The following is a 13,640-nucleotide window of genomic DNA, read 5'->3' as shown; positions in this document are numbered from 1 at the left end:
TTATATGGAAGATCAGTTGTAATTTAGGGGTCTCTAATGCCAAGATTTCATGTTAAAATAAAAATACAGCACAAGCAACTTCTTTTTTTTTTTAATTTTTTTATTCGATATAATTTATTTACATTTCAAATGATTTCCCCTTTTCTAGCCCCCCTACTCCCCGAAAGTCCCGTAAGCCCCCTTCTCTTCCCCTGTCCTCACACCCACCCCTTCCCACTTCCCCGTTCTGGTTTTGCCGAATACTGTTTCACTGAGTCTTTCCAGAACCAGGGGCCACTCCTCCTTTCTTCTTGTACCTCATTTGATGTGTGGATTATGTTTTGGGTATTCCAGTTTTCTAGGTTAATAACCACTTATTAGTGAGTGCATACCATGATTCACCTTTTGAGTCTGGGTTACCTCACTTAGTATGATGTTCTCTAGCTCCATCCATTTGCCTAAGAATTTCATGAATTCATTGTTTCTAATGGCTGAATAGTACTCCATTGTGTAGATATACCACATTTTTTGCATCCACTCTTCTGTTGAGGGATACCTGGGTTCTTTCCAGCATCTGGCAATTATAAATAGGGCTGCTATGAACATAGTAGAGCATGTATCCTTATTACATGGTGGGGAATCCTCTGGGTATATGCCCAGGAGTGGTATAGCAGGATCTTCTGGAAGTGAGGTGCCCAGTTTTCAGAGGAACCGCCAGACTGATTTCCAGAGTGGTTGTACCAATTTGCAACCCCACCAGCAGTGGAGGAGTGTTCCAATTTCTCCACACCCTCTCCAACACCTGCTGTCTCCTGAATTTTTAATCTTAGCCATTCTGACTGGTATAAGATGAAATCTTAGGGTTGTTTTGATTTGCATTTCCCTAATGACTAATGAAGTTGAGCATTTTTTAAGATGTTTCTCCGCCATCCGAAGTTCTTCAGGTGAGAATTCTTTGTTTAACTCTGTACCCCATTTTTTAATAGGGTTGTTTGGTTTTCTGGAGTCTAACTTCTTGAGTTCTTTATATATATTGGATATTAGCCCTCTATCTGATGTAGGATTGGTGAAGATCTTTTCCCAATTTGTTGGTTGCCGATTTGTCCTCTTGATGGTGTCCTTTGCTTACAGAAACTTTGTAATTTTATGAGGTCCCATTTGTCAATTCTTGCTCTTAGAGCATACGCTATTGGTGTTCTGTTCAGAAACTTTCTCCCTGTACCGATGTCCTCAAGGGTCTTCCCCAGTTTCTTTTCTATTAGCTTCAGAGTGTCTGGCTTTATGTGGAGATCCTTGATCCATTTGGATTTGAGCTTAGTACAAGGAGACAAGGATGGATCAATTCGCATTTTTCTGCATGCTGACCTCCAGTTGAACCAGCACCATTTGTTGAAAGTCTATCTTTTTTTCCATTGGATGTTTTCAGCCTCTTTGTCCAGGATCAAGTGGCCATAGGTGTGTGGGTTCATTTCTGGATCTTCAATCCTGTTCCATTGTTCCTCCTGCCTGTCACTGTACCAATACCATGCAGTTTTTAACACTATTGTTCTGTAGTATTGCTTGAGGTCAGGGATACTGATTCCCCCAGATTTTCTTTTGTTGCTGAGAATAGATTTAGCTATCCTGGGTTTTTCTGTTGTTCCAGATGAATTTGATAATTGCTCTTTCTAACTCTGTGAAGAATTGAGTTGGGATTTTGATGGGTATTGCATTGAATCTGTATATTGCTTTTGGCAAAATGGCCATTTTAACTATATTGATTCTACCGATCCATGTGCATGGGAGGTTTTCCCATTTTTTGAGGTCTTCTTCCATTTCCTTCTTCAGAGTCTTGAAGTTCTTGTCATACAGATCTTTCACATGTTTGGTAAGAGTCACCCCAAGATACTTTATACTGTTTGTGGCTATTGTGAAAGGGGTCATTTCCCTAATTTCTTTCTCAGCCTGCTTATCCTCTGAGTATAGGAAGGCTACTGATTTGCTTGAGTTGATTTTATAACCTGCCCCTTTGCTGAAGTTGTTTATCAGCTGTAGGAGCTCTCTAGTGGAGTTTTTTGGGTCACTTAGGTAGACTATCATGTCGTCTGCAAATAATGATAGTTTGACTTCTTCCTTTCCAATTTGTATCCCTTTGACCTCCTTATGTTGTCGAATTGCCCGAGCTAGTACCTCAAGTACAATATTGAAAAGATAAGGAGAAAGGGGGCAGCCTTGTCTGGTCCCTGATTTCAGTGGGATTGCTTCAAGCTTCTCTCCATTTAGTTTGATGCTGGCTACCGGTTTGCTGTATATTGCTTTTACTATGTTTAGGTATGGGCCTTGAATTCCTGTTCTCTCCAAGACTTTAAGCATGAAAGGATGCTGAATTTTGTCAAATGCTTTTTCAGCATCCAATGAAATGACCATGTGGTTTTGTTCTTTGAGTTTGTTTATGTAGTGGATTGTATTGATGGATTTCCGTATATTGGTATATTGAACCAACCCTGCATTCCCGGGATAAATCCTACTTGATCATGGTGGATGATCGTTTTGATGTGTTCTTGGATTCGGTTGGCAAGAATTTTATTGAGTATTTTTGCATCGATGTTCATAAGGGAAATTGGTCTGAAGTTCTCTTTCTTTGTTGGATCTTTGTGTGGCTTTGGTATCAGCGTAATTGTGGCTTCGTAGAAGGAATTGGGTAATGTTCCTTCTGTTTCTATTTTGCGGAATAGTTTGAAGAGTATTGGTGTTAACTCTTCTTTGAAGGTCTGGTAGAATTCTGCACTGAAACCATCTGGTCCTGTGCTTTTTTTGGTTGGAAGACTTTCTATGACTCCTTCTATTTCTTTAGGCATTATGGGGCTGTTTAGATGGTCTAGTTGGTCCTGATTTAATTTTGGTATTTGGTATCTGTCAAGGAAATTGTCCATTTCCTCCAGATTCTCCAGTTGTGTTGAGTACAGGCTCTTGTAGTAGGATCTGATGAATTTTTGGATTTCCTCAGTTTCCGTTGTTATATCTCCCTTTTCATTTCTAAGTTTGTTAATTTGGATACTTTCTCTGCGCCCTTTGGTCAGTCTGGCTAAGGGTTTATCTATCTTGTTGATTTTCTCAAAGAACCAGCTCCTGGTTTTGTTGATTTTTTTGTATGGTTCTCTTTGTTTCTACTTGATTGATTTTGGCCCTGAGTTTGATGATTTCCTGCCTTCTACTCCTCCTGGGTGAAATAGCTTCTTTTTGTTCTAGGGGTTTCAGGTGTGTCATTAAGCTGGTAATGTATGCTCTCTCCATTTTCTTTTTGGAGGCACTCAGGGCTATGAGTTTTCCTCTTAGCACTGCTTTCATTGTGTCCCATAGATTTGGGTATGTTGTGTTTTCATTTTCATTGTGTTCTAAAAAGTCTTTAATTTCTTTCTTTATTTCTTCCTTGACCAAGGTATCATTGAGTAGAGTATTGTTCAGTTTCCACGTGTATGTGGGTTTTCTGTTGTTTCTGTTGCTATTGAAGACCACTTTTACTCCATAGTGATCAGATAGGAAGCATGGGATTAGTTATATCTTCTTATATTTGTTGAGGTCTGTCTTGTGACCAATTATATGGTCGATTTTGGAGAAGGTACCATGAGGTGCTGAGAAAAAGGTATATTCTTTTGTTTTAGGATAGAATGTTCTATATATATCTGTTAAATCTAATTGGTCCAAAGCTTCAATTAGTTTCATTGTGTCCCTGTTTAGTTTCTGTTTTCCTGATCGGTCCATTGAGGAAAGTGCACTGTTAAAGTCACCCACAATTATTGTGTTAGGTGCAATATGTGCTTTGAGTTTTAATAAACTTTCTTTTACAAAAGAGGGTGCCCTTGCATTTGGAGCATAGATGTTCAGGATTGAGAGTTCTTCTTGTTGTATTTTTCCTTTGACCAGCAAGAAGTGTCCCTCAGAGTCTCTTTTGATGACTTTGGGTTGAAAGTCAATTTTATCTGATATTAAAATGGCTACTCCAGCTTGTTTCCTGAGACCATTTGCTTGTAAAATTGTCTTCCAGCCTTTTACTCTAAGGTAGTGTTTGTTTTTGACCCTGAGGTGTGTTTCCTGTAAGCAGCAAAATGTAGGGTTCTGTTTACGTATCCATTCAGTTAGTCTGTGTCTTTTTATTGGGGCATTAAGTCCATTGATGTTAAGAGATATTAAGGAATAGTGATTGTTACTTCCTATCATTTTTGACGTTATTTTTTAAATTTGATTGCTTAACTTCTTTTGGGTTTGATGAAAGGTTACTATCTTGCTTTTTCCAGGGTGAAGTTTCCCTCCTTGTATTGGTGTTTTCCTCCTATTATCCTTTGTAGGGCTGGGTTTGTGGATAGATATTGGGTAAACTTGGTTTTGTCATGAAATATCTTAGTTTCTCCCTGTATGGTGTTTGAGAGTTTTGCTGGATATAGTAATTTTGGTTGGCATTTGTGTTCTCTTAGAGTCTGCATGAGATCTGCCCAGGACCTTCTAGCCTTCATAGTCTCAGGTGAAAAGTCTGCTGTGATTCTGATAGGTCTTCCTTTATATGTTACTTGGCCTTTTTCTCTTACTGCCTTTAATATTCTTTCTTTGTTTAGAACATTTGGTGTTTTGATTATTATGTGACGGGAAGTATTTCTGTTCTGGTCCAGTCTGTTTGGAGTTCTGTAGGCTTCTTGTATATTCATGGGCATCTCTCTCTTTAGGTTAGGGAAGTTTTCTTCCATAATTTTATTGAAGATATTTGCTGGCCCTTTAAGTTGTAAATCTTCACTCTCATCTATGCCTATAATCCTTAGGTTTGGTCTTCTCATTGTGTCCTGGATTTCCTGGATATTTTGGGTTACAAGCTTTTTGCATTTTGCATTTTCTTTAACTGTTGAGTCCATGGTTTCTATGGAATCTTCAGCATCTGAGATTCTTTCTTCTATCTCTTGTATTCTGTTGTTGATATTTGCATCTCTGTCCCCTGATTTCTTCCCAAGGCTTTCTATCTCCAAAGTTGTCTCCCTTTGAGTTTTCTTAGTTGTTTCTACTTCTGATTTTAGATACTGGATGGTTTTGCTTAGCTCCTTCACTTGCTTGTTTGTGCTTTCCTGTAATTCTTTAAGAGATTTTTGTGTTTCCTCTTTCATGACCTCAGCCTGTTGACCAAAGTTCTCCTGTATTTCTTTAAGTGTTTTTTGCGTTTCCTCCTTGTTGGCTTTTGTATTCTCCTGGATTTCTTTCAATGATTTTTGTGTTTCCCTTGCAAGGGCTTCTAACTTTTGATCCATTTTCTCCTGAATTTCTTTAAGTATGTCCTTCATGTGTTCCTGTACCAGCATCATGACCAGTGATTTTAAATCCAAATCTTGTTTTACTGGTGTGATGGGGTATCCAGGACATGCTGGTAGAGGAGAATTGGGTTCAGATGTTGCCATATTGCCTTGATTTCTGTTAGTGACGTTCCTGAGTTTGCCTTTTGCCATCTAGTTCTCACTGGTGTTACTTGGTCTTGTCAGTACTGGACTCACCAGTTTAAGCTGCCCCTTCCCCGTTGGCCTCTGGTGCACAGCTTACCCCCTGCACTGCCTGTAGACAGGGAGCCGCTGCCCAGGCTGATCAGATCCCGAAGCAGGCACCCGAAGGCTCCCGCTGGGGCCCACTGGATTCACCGGAGCACACCGACTTCTCCCAGCTGGCTGCCCGGAAGCCCCGCTAGCCTCTTGCAGGACCTGGAGATGTGGTGTGGCCGCCCAGGCTGATCTGGATCCGGAAGCGGAGAGAGTTGAGCTGAGGGCTTCTGCCTGAGGCCTTGCCCCAGATTGTGTCTGTGGACCAGATGGAGCCCATGTGCACTCCCAGGGAGCGCCAACGGTCTATGCTGCTGTGACCTCCCCTGTGTTCCGCTCACTCTGCTGGGCAGCCGATCCCCCAACCAGGCTGGCGCACACAAGGTTAGCCTGGCTGCCCAGGCCCTGAGTCCAGGCAAAAGCCTGGGAGGCCAAGGACTGAGCAAAGTTCCCCTAGGGCTATGACTGTTAATTGGGTCCGCCAGGTGAGCCAGATGGCGGGTGGGCGTGCCCGTGCTCCCTGAAAGTGCTGGGAGAATCTGCTGTGCTAACAACCTCCTGGGCTGGTTGACTCACAGATGGCCCACCAAGCCGCCCATTTCTTGGGGTCAGTCCTGTGTCTTTTGGAGCCTAGACCCCCGCTTTGTTAGCCTCAGGCTATGCCTGTTATGAGTCTGCCCGCCAGAGCTCTCTGTCGTCCTGCAGGCAAAGTGGCGGCGCGCGTGCAGGCCAGGGCAAAAAACCTCCTGGCTGGGTTGGCACCCCGATGGCCTCCCGAACAGCCCAGGGCCTGGGAGCAGGCCAACGCCCGTCGGGCTCAGACTCCCGCGGTGTTGGCCTCGGATTATGTTTGTGTACCTCAGTCTGTCCGATCTCTGGAGTCTGAAACCAAGATGGAGATGAGCCTCTCCTGACTGGCGGGAGGCCGAGTTCTGAAGTAGCTTCCGTGCAGCGAAAGGCGCCGCACAACCGCAGCTGCTTGCCACCCGGCTGGTCAGCGAAGGTCAGTGGTCGTGGGCGCAGGGCCTAACTGGTATCGCCTTGGTTCCACTGCTGATGGCCCTTCAGCTGGACCAGCCACTGCTGCACTGCCTCCGCCGCTTCCACCGCCACCCACAAGCAACTTCTAATAGCAAATTTTGGCCTTCCAGATTGTGTCTACATCAGGTGGTCAGTGGGTAACTTAACTGTATGGGTACTAGGTGCTATGACAAATAGCACTTCAGTATTTTTAGCGATAACTGACCCTTCAGAGAAGCAGGTATACTAAGAGTAAATGTATGGATTTCACATTCTAGATTAGAAAAGCATGCTTAAATGTTTTATGAAGCGAAAGTTTCTGGTTTCTTTGGAGGCTTGGCTGTGCCATGTGATGTTTTTCTGGAAGCTGTCTTATGAGAGGATGTTTTCTTGAAGCAGACATGTAAGATGGCCTATGATGTTTTGTGGGAGTGGCCACTTGAGAGGGTGCATGTTTAGAAAGAATATAAATATAACCCCACAGACAATGAGAGGATGCTCTTGCATTGGTTCACAGTGCAACACTTTGCTGGTATCTATGTTTGGCATGCTGTGCCTTCATAGAGAAAAAGGCATCAAAGAACTTCTCATGATATTCAGGCTGCTTCTCACTTCCATTGTCAGGGATGGGAGAGCAGACCTGGCAGGTTCTTCTTTCTTTTTGGTTCTCCTTGAGGCAGTGGAGGGGGAAGAGTATTGGCAGACAGTAAGACTTTTGTCTTATGAGTTATGGGGTAAGACTATATTGTCTTCTGAGATATTTAGAATTGCTGTATAATAATTAAAATTTTACTTATCTAAGTCTAATTTACTTTGCTACTGTAGCTGACCTGCCTTCCGTGTTCCTCTGAGTTCAGAAACTGCAGTCTCTGGCATTTAGCCAGAAAACACCTCATCCAAAAAACAGCAGGAGATTAAGTAAAGGATTAATTGCTAGAGCCTTTTCCCTTTTGTCCAGATGCCTCTTGCTTGTCAGGTTAGGGGTAAGCTTGGAGCAATGAACTTCTATTGAACCAGGAGAAGAGAATAATGCTAGCAGAAAGAAAAACTTTTACATAAACAAATATGCATAAACTCACATAAGTTCATATATAGATTCACAATTCATGTATGTGTATTTATACATTTGCATTCAAACCAGCTTGCATGCATTCTCACAATTACATACTTACACACACACATGCAAACATCCTCACAATTCCATCCATACACACACACCCGCGCGCGCGCGCACACACACACACACACACACACACACACACACACACACACACACACGCACATGCACATATGCATATGGAGAAAAAGATAAGGACCAGTGCAGAGAGAATTCACTCATTCTGGATGAAAAATGTGCTCCAATCTTTATTGCATAGAAAATGAAAAAGCTTCTGCCCTTTTAATGCTAAATGAACTAAACCCAAGTTTGTGAGAAGAAAGCTTCATTCCTCTTAATAAGACTAAGCCTGCCTTACTATTAAGGAAAGACCTGCTCTGCCCCATGGAGAAGCTTGCTTGCTCCTTCTGCTCTTTCTGCAGCTTCTTCTTTCTTTCTCTTTGCCTCTGCATTCTGCGCATTGCTCTCTTAGTTTCCATGTTACCTATAGTTTAAGTTATTCCACTCTGCATTCCCCTTCTAATCTCACTCTTTCCTGCTCTGATGTCACAGTAATGTTCTTACTCTCAATGCTTTTTCTCCCAATGCTATGCATTTACTTATGAGTTGTTTTAGAGATGAGATCTAAAAAGTTCTCTTGTGTCCTGACTAAAAAATTATCCTCAGCTCTGTTCTAAAAAGTTCTGTTCAGATCTGCCTAAAAAGTGTTCTGTCCAAAAAGTTCTCCTCAGCCCAGTTGTCTCTTTTCTTTGTCCTCAGCACTTAAACGTCTTTCGGAATATATGATCACATGGTAAAAAGTTCATCACAAGTTTACACAAAACTTCAAATCATAAATTGAAATAGAAGTTTACAACAGAGAATGTTTACATGTATATCCATTAACAAGTTATTAGTGAAGTTTTATATAGATAAACTCAGTCGATATTTTATCTCTGTCCTACAACCTATAATAAATCATTAGTTCCCTTTCTATGACATTTGGTTATTGGTTTTACAACCTCTTGGATTGTGCTCTGAGTAGTAGAAAGTCTGCCTACTATCAGAAGCAATTAACTGGTGATACATGGGAGACTGAAGAATTCTCATTGCAGTTTTTACTATTAGAAAGAGACCTAATAGTCCTATTATAAAAGAGCTTAATAAATACTGATATAATTTAAGAAATTCTTATAGGATCACTATTAAGAATTAAGAAGTCATCTATTTGTCTATACAGTATCACTACAAGACAGTACATTTTCATAGATCTGCAGAGATTTGCTCAAAAGGGTGGACTAATACCTAGTGATTGCTATATATGTTTAGTAACAACAGGAAAAGCATATTAATAGCTTTCAAAGATAATTTTCTCATAAGCCTTGCCTACTGGAGTTCCATCGTAGATTGTAATGTTAGGTGGTCATCTCAAGAAGATCACCTGCTAGTTATTAGCTTGTTCTATGATGGCTCCTGACATTCCATGGACTCATTCTTTTTTTTATTATTCTTTATTTATCTTTCAAATGTTGTCCCCTTTCCTGGTTTCCCCATTCCCCCCAAAAATCCCATAAGCCATCTCCCCTTCCCCAGTCAACCCTCCTCCTCTTCCCTGTCCTGGTATTCCTCTACACTATGGCATCAAGTCTTTCCAGGACCAATGGTCTCTCTTCGCTTTGGTGTCTAACAAGACCATCCTCTGCTGCCTATGAGTCTGGAGCCATGGGTGACTCCATGTGTTCTCTTTGGTTGATGTTTTTCTCCCTGGGAGCTCTGGGATTACTGGGTGACTCATATTGTTGTTCCTCCTGTGGTGCTGCAAACCTCTTCAGCTCCTTGGGTCCTTTCCCTAGCTTCCCCATTGGAAACCCTGTGCTCAGTTCATGGCTGGCTGAGTGTGTCCCCCTCAGTATTTGTCATGCACTAGCAGAGCCTCCCAGGTGGTAGCTATATCTAACCATGGACTCATTCTTTTACAGTGGAGCCTTGCAGTTTCTTCTGGATTGAACTGCTACTACTGATTTTCTCTCATTTCCTATTAACCTTTCTTCTTACCTACCTTTGGTTGGTGGGCTAGATGGGAGATTGAAGCACTTAAGAACCCTCATTAAAATACAGTTTGAAAAATCTAAGCCTACAGCTTTGATACAAAAAAAAATATCTAAAATATTTTAACTAAATATATCATACTCAGAGATGGAAACAATTGTATAAAAGTAACTGTTTATTCAACATTCTACAGAACTATGGTATCAAGTGCCCTAAAGGGATGTGGAGAAGGCTAGGCAAGCTTCCCTCTATGCAGCACTCAACCCTTTTCTCCAATCCCTGAAGAACATCAGTATGTTTATAATATAGGTCATTGATCTTATATAAAATATTTCATTGATCTCACATAAAATAGATGTCTTTAAGAAACAACACAGTCTTATGAAGGAACGGGAAATATTTTTGGCTTAAGCTTCTTCCTGTGGGAGGAGCTTCCAGTTTGTGGAGGAATTTAGTTCTTCTTGAAAGCCATCTAGCTCCTGCTCCTTGGAGAGCTCTAGGAAGACCTGGGAAGGGTGGATAAGAAAGAGAGATGTCGCATGTAGCTGCAAGTGAATCAGAGTAGCAAATTATGTGTTTGCATTTTGTGGATGTTAAAGTCATTACCACGGACGCACCTGTTCCAGGGTAGACTGAGAGAGGCTGTACTCTTCCAGGTCAAAGGTCTGCTTAACTGTATAAGGAGAAACACATTTAGGAGCAATTATATTTTCTTATATAGATAGTCTCATAAGCCAACAACAAGCGCACATAATTAAAATATTAATTATGTTATGACAATTCTACCCAGATAAAATACATCAACACATTTACTTTGACTGGGGGAACACTGCTTCTACTAGGTTTACATGCTAGGTGCTTTCTGTATTCTGGGTTTAAGGGAGACATGGGGATGAGAAATGATCTTTTCTTGTGCATGAGCCAATGGTTTTGCACAGCCACATAGGAAGATGAAAATACTTGAATCAGATGATATAAATGAAAGATGCTTGAATCAGGCTGCTTTGAAAAGATTCTAGAGAAGGATGTCTGAGGTTTGCTCGGGAGAGAAGAGCTTCCTGCACTCTTTCTAAAAGACACTCAAGAGTCCCATGACTGAACTTGGAACCTTCCTCATCAACCAGAATAGAATGTGAAGGGCATGGAATAGAATTGGAGCCACACCACAACAAGAAACAGCTTCCCCCCCCCCCCAGTAAATAATATAATCCCCTGGTTTACAATGTAATTAACTATCCTGTAACAGTTTTCCTCCCCTCTCCTCTTCTCCTCTCCCATTTCTATTTCCCACACCATACTCAGCCCTTATCTCTTTGGTGTCCTGCTTCTAAAATCCAATTTAAGATTTAAGTTTTGAACTTAATGTATTATGAAACATTTTATTTCTGTTATGAGCATAGATTATTGCATGATTTAGAATAATTTCCTCCTCAGGATCTTAGTTTCTGAGAAATGGCTCTTACCCCTCTCTAACTTGAAGAAAGCTTGGGATAAAGGTTGCACGTCTTCCATTGGTAATTTGTAAACCATCAGAGGAGAGTACCTGGGATCAGAGCGAGGACACATCAGCTAAGGCACACGTAAACAAACAACAACATCACTGCCCAAGTGTTATTATTTTTTAATCAGAACATACAATTGTTAACAACAGATCTACTCTCTTATTCTTTTTGTGCGTTCTTGTTATGTGTGTTTATGTGTGTGTGTATGCACACACATATGCTAATGTGTGTTCATGGGTGTGCATGCACACTTGAGTGTCATTCCTAAGATATTATCCATCACTTTGCTTTGGTTCTCAGAGGCTGGACTGCAGTCTGCCAAGCAGACTGGGTTGGTGGACCAGTGAGCCCAGGGATTTTCCTTTTCATGCTTCTCTCTGAACATTTCCAGAGCTAGGATTACAAATAGGTATCACCATATTCTTAATATTATTTTATTTGAACTAAAGTGATTAAACTTGGGGCCTGGTTCTTGGGAGGCAAGAACTTCACTGACTAGCCATCTTCTGAGCCCATTATCAAACCTTTAAGTGCAAGATACGGACATGGTGGCTCAATGCTGCCCTGCCGACACACGGAGAGTGGTGTTGGCTCTGAGCTCACTGCTGCACACTGACCTACAGAGAGTGATGGAGAGTGGTGGTGCCTGTGTAGTCAACACTGCAAGCTGACCTACAGAGCTCATTCATCTTGTTTAACTGACATTCCTCACGTCCCTCCGCCGATTCACTGAAAGCAGCATTTCACCGTGAGCTTCTAAGGATTTGACTATTTTAGATACCTTGCAAGTGGAACCATGCAGCATTTATCTTGATGTGCTTAGCTTATTTGCTTAGTGTGAAGTTCTCAAGACTGTATTGCAGTTTCTTTCTATTAAAGCTTGAACAGCTCCCAGGGACTAAGCCATCAACCGAAGCACACACATGGAGGGACCCATGGCTCCAGCTACATATGTAGCAGAGGATGGCCTTGTCAGGCATCAGTGGGAGGAGAGGCCCTTGGTCCTGTGAAGGCTCGATGCCCCAGTGTAGGGGGATGCCAGGGAAGGGAGGTGGGAGTGGGTGGGTGGGGAACACCCTCATAGAAGCTGGGGGAATGGGATAGGGGGCTTCTGCGTGTGTGTGTGTGTGTGTGTGTGTGTGTGTGTGTGTGTGTGTGTGTGTGTGAAACTGGGAAAGGGGATAACAGTTGAAATATAAAGAAAATATCCAATAACAAAAAAGAAAAAAAAGAGGTTTAACAGTATTCCAACACACACACACACACACACACACACACACACACACACTCAATTAAAAAGTCTATTGTCTGCTCATTTGTATCACGCTCCCATCAGGCCCAGGGAACATCACAGAAGAGAGGCAGAAAGCCTGTCAGAGCCAGAGGATGGGGAGGACTGGCTTGAAATAGTGTTGCCAGGATACAACAGAAGAGCCACACCTATGATCTCACAGCAGCGGAGGTTGCCTGCACAAGATGTACACAATGTCAAGGTAGTTGTCAGCCCAGCATGGAGTGGGAAGGGGCTCATGAATTCCACCCTTAACCAATGGGCTTCTGGAGGAGAATCAGTTTTCTTTTAGGGCGTGGCCCTTGGTGAGCAGACTATGCTCCAGTGGCTGGCCCCTGCATGCGTGAGTTAAGGGACAAAGCAGATACAGTACAAACTGGATACAGACGGCTATTTTAAAAAATTAAAAAAAAAAACACAAAGTTAATGCAGTGTGGTGAGAAGGTGGGGGTCAGACCTTGGAAGTATTAGGGGGGTAGGAGTGAAGGGTGAATATAAGCAAAATACATTATCTGAAATTCTTTGGTTTGTTTGTTTATTTATTTATTTATTTATTTATTATTTATTTTTCCCAAGACAGGGTTTCTCTGTATAGCCCTGGCTGTCCTGGAACTCACTCTGTAGACCAGGCTGGCCTTGAACTCAGAAAACCACCTGCTTTGCCTCTCAAGTGCTGAGATTCTTTAATGCCACCCCCCACCCCTCGGCCATTATTTGAAATTCTTAATGAATTAATAAAATAACATCTATTTATCTGTTAGTGGATACTTGAATATTTCCATGCTTTCTCTTTTGAAGATACTTGTTTAGTGAACACAGAGGAATAGGCATCTACTTGAGATGTTTATTTCAATTCTTTGGATTTTTTTTTTTTTTTTTTTTTTTTTTTTTTTTTGTCAATTGATGGTTACGCTCATTAAGCCCCATCAATTCTGAGCAATTGTATTTCTGCTGATAGAACACACATGTACTAGTTCTCCCATATCCTTGCCAATAGCTGCCTTCATTTTTAAAGGTAATTATTCATCCTACTCTTTGTGAGGTGATCACTCATTGTGGTTTGGATTTATAACCTGATTAGAAGTAACACAGCATTTTTAATATACTTCTAAGACATTTGTATGTCTCTGGAGAAATGTCCACTTATTTTTAAAATC

The 13,640-nt window shown here is 41.6% G+C and overlaps 1 pseudogene; it reads right to left on the bottom strand.

The window, feature by feature from the left end:
• Nucleotides 1–9,847: 9,847 nt before the first annotated feature.
• The window catches only part of LOC127693647 (ABC-type organic anion transporter ABCA8B-like), a 79,632-nt pseudogene continuing 75,839 nt past the window's right edge, over nt 9,848–13,640 (bottom strand).

This window comes from Apodemus sylvaticus, chromosome 10 (genome assembly GCF_947179515.1).
Source record: "Apodemus sylvaticus chromosome 10, mApoSyl1.1, whole genome shotgun sequence".
Lineage (NCBI taxonomy): Eukaryota > Metazoa > Chordata > Mammalia > Rodentia > Muridae > Apodemus > Apodemus sylvaticus.
This window is presented reverse-complemented; position numbering and strand designations above follow the sequence as displayed.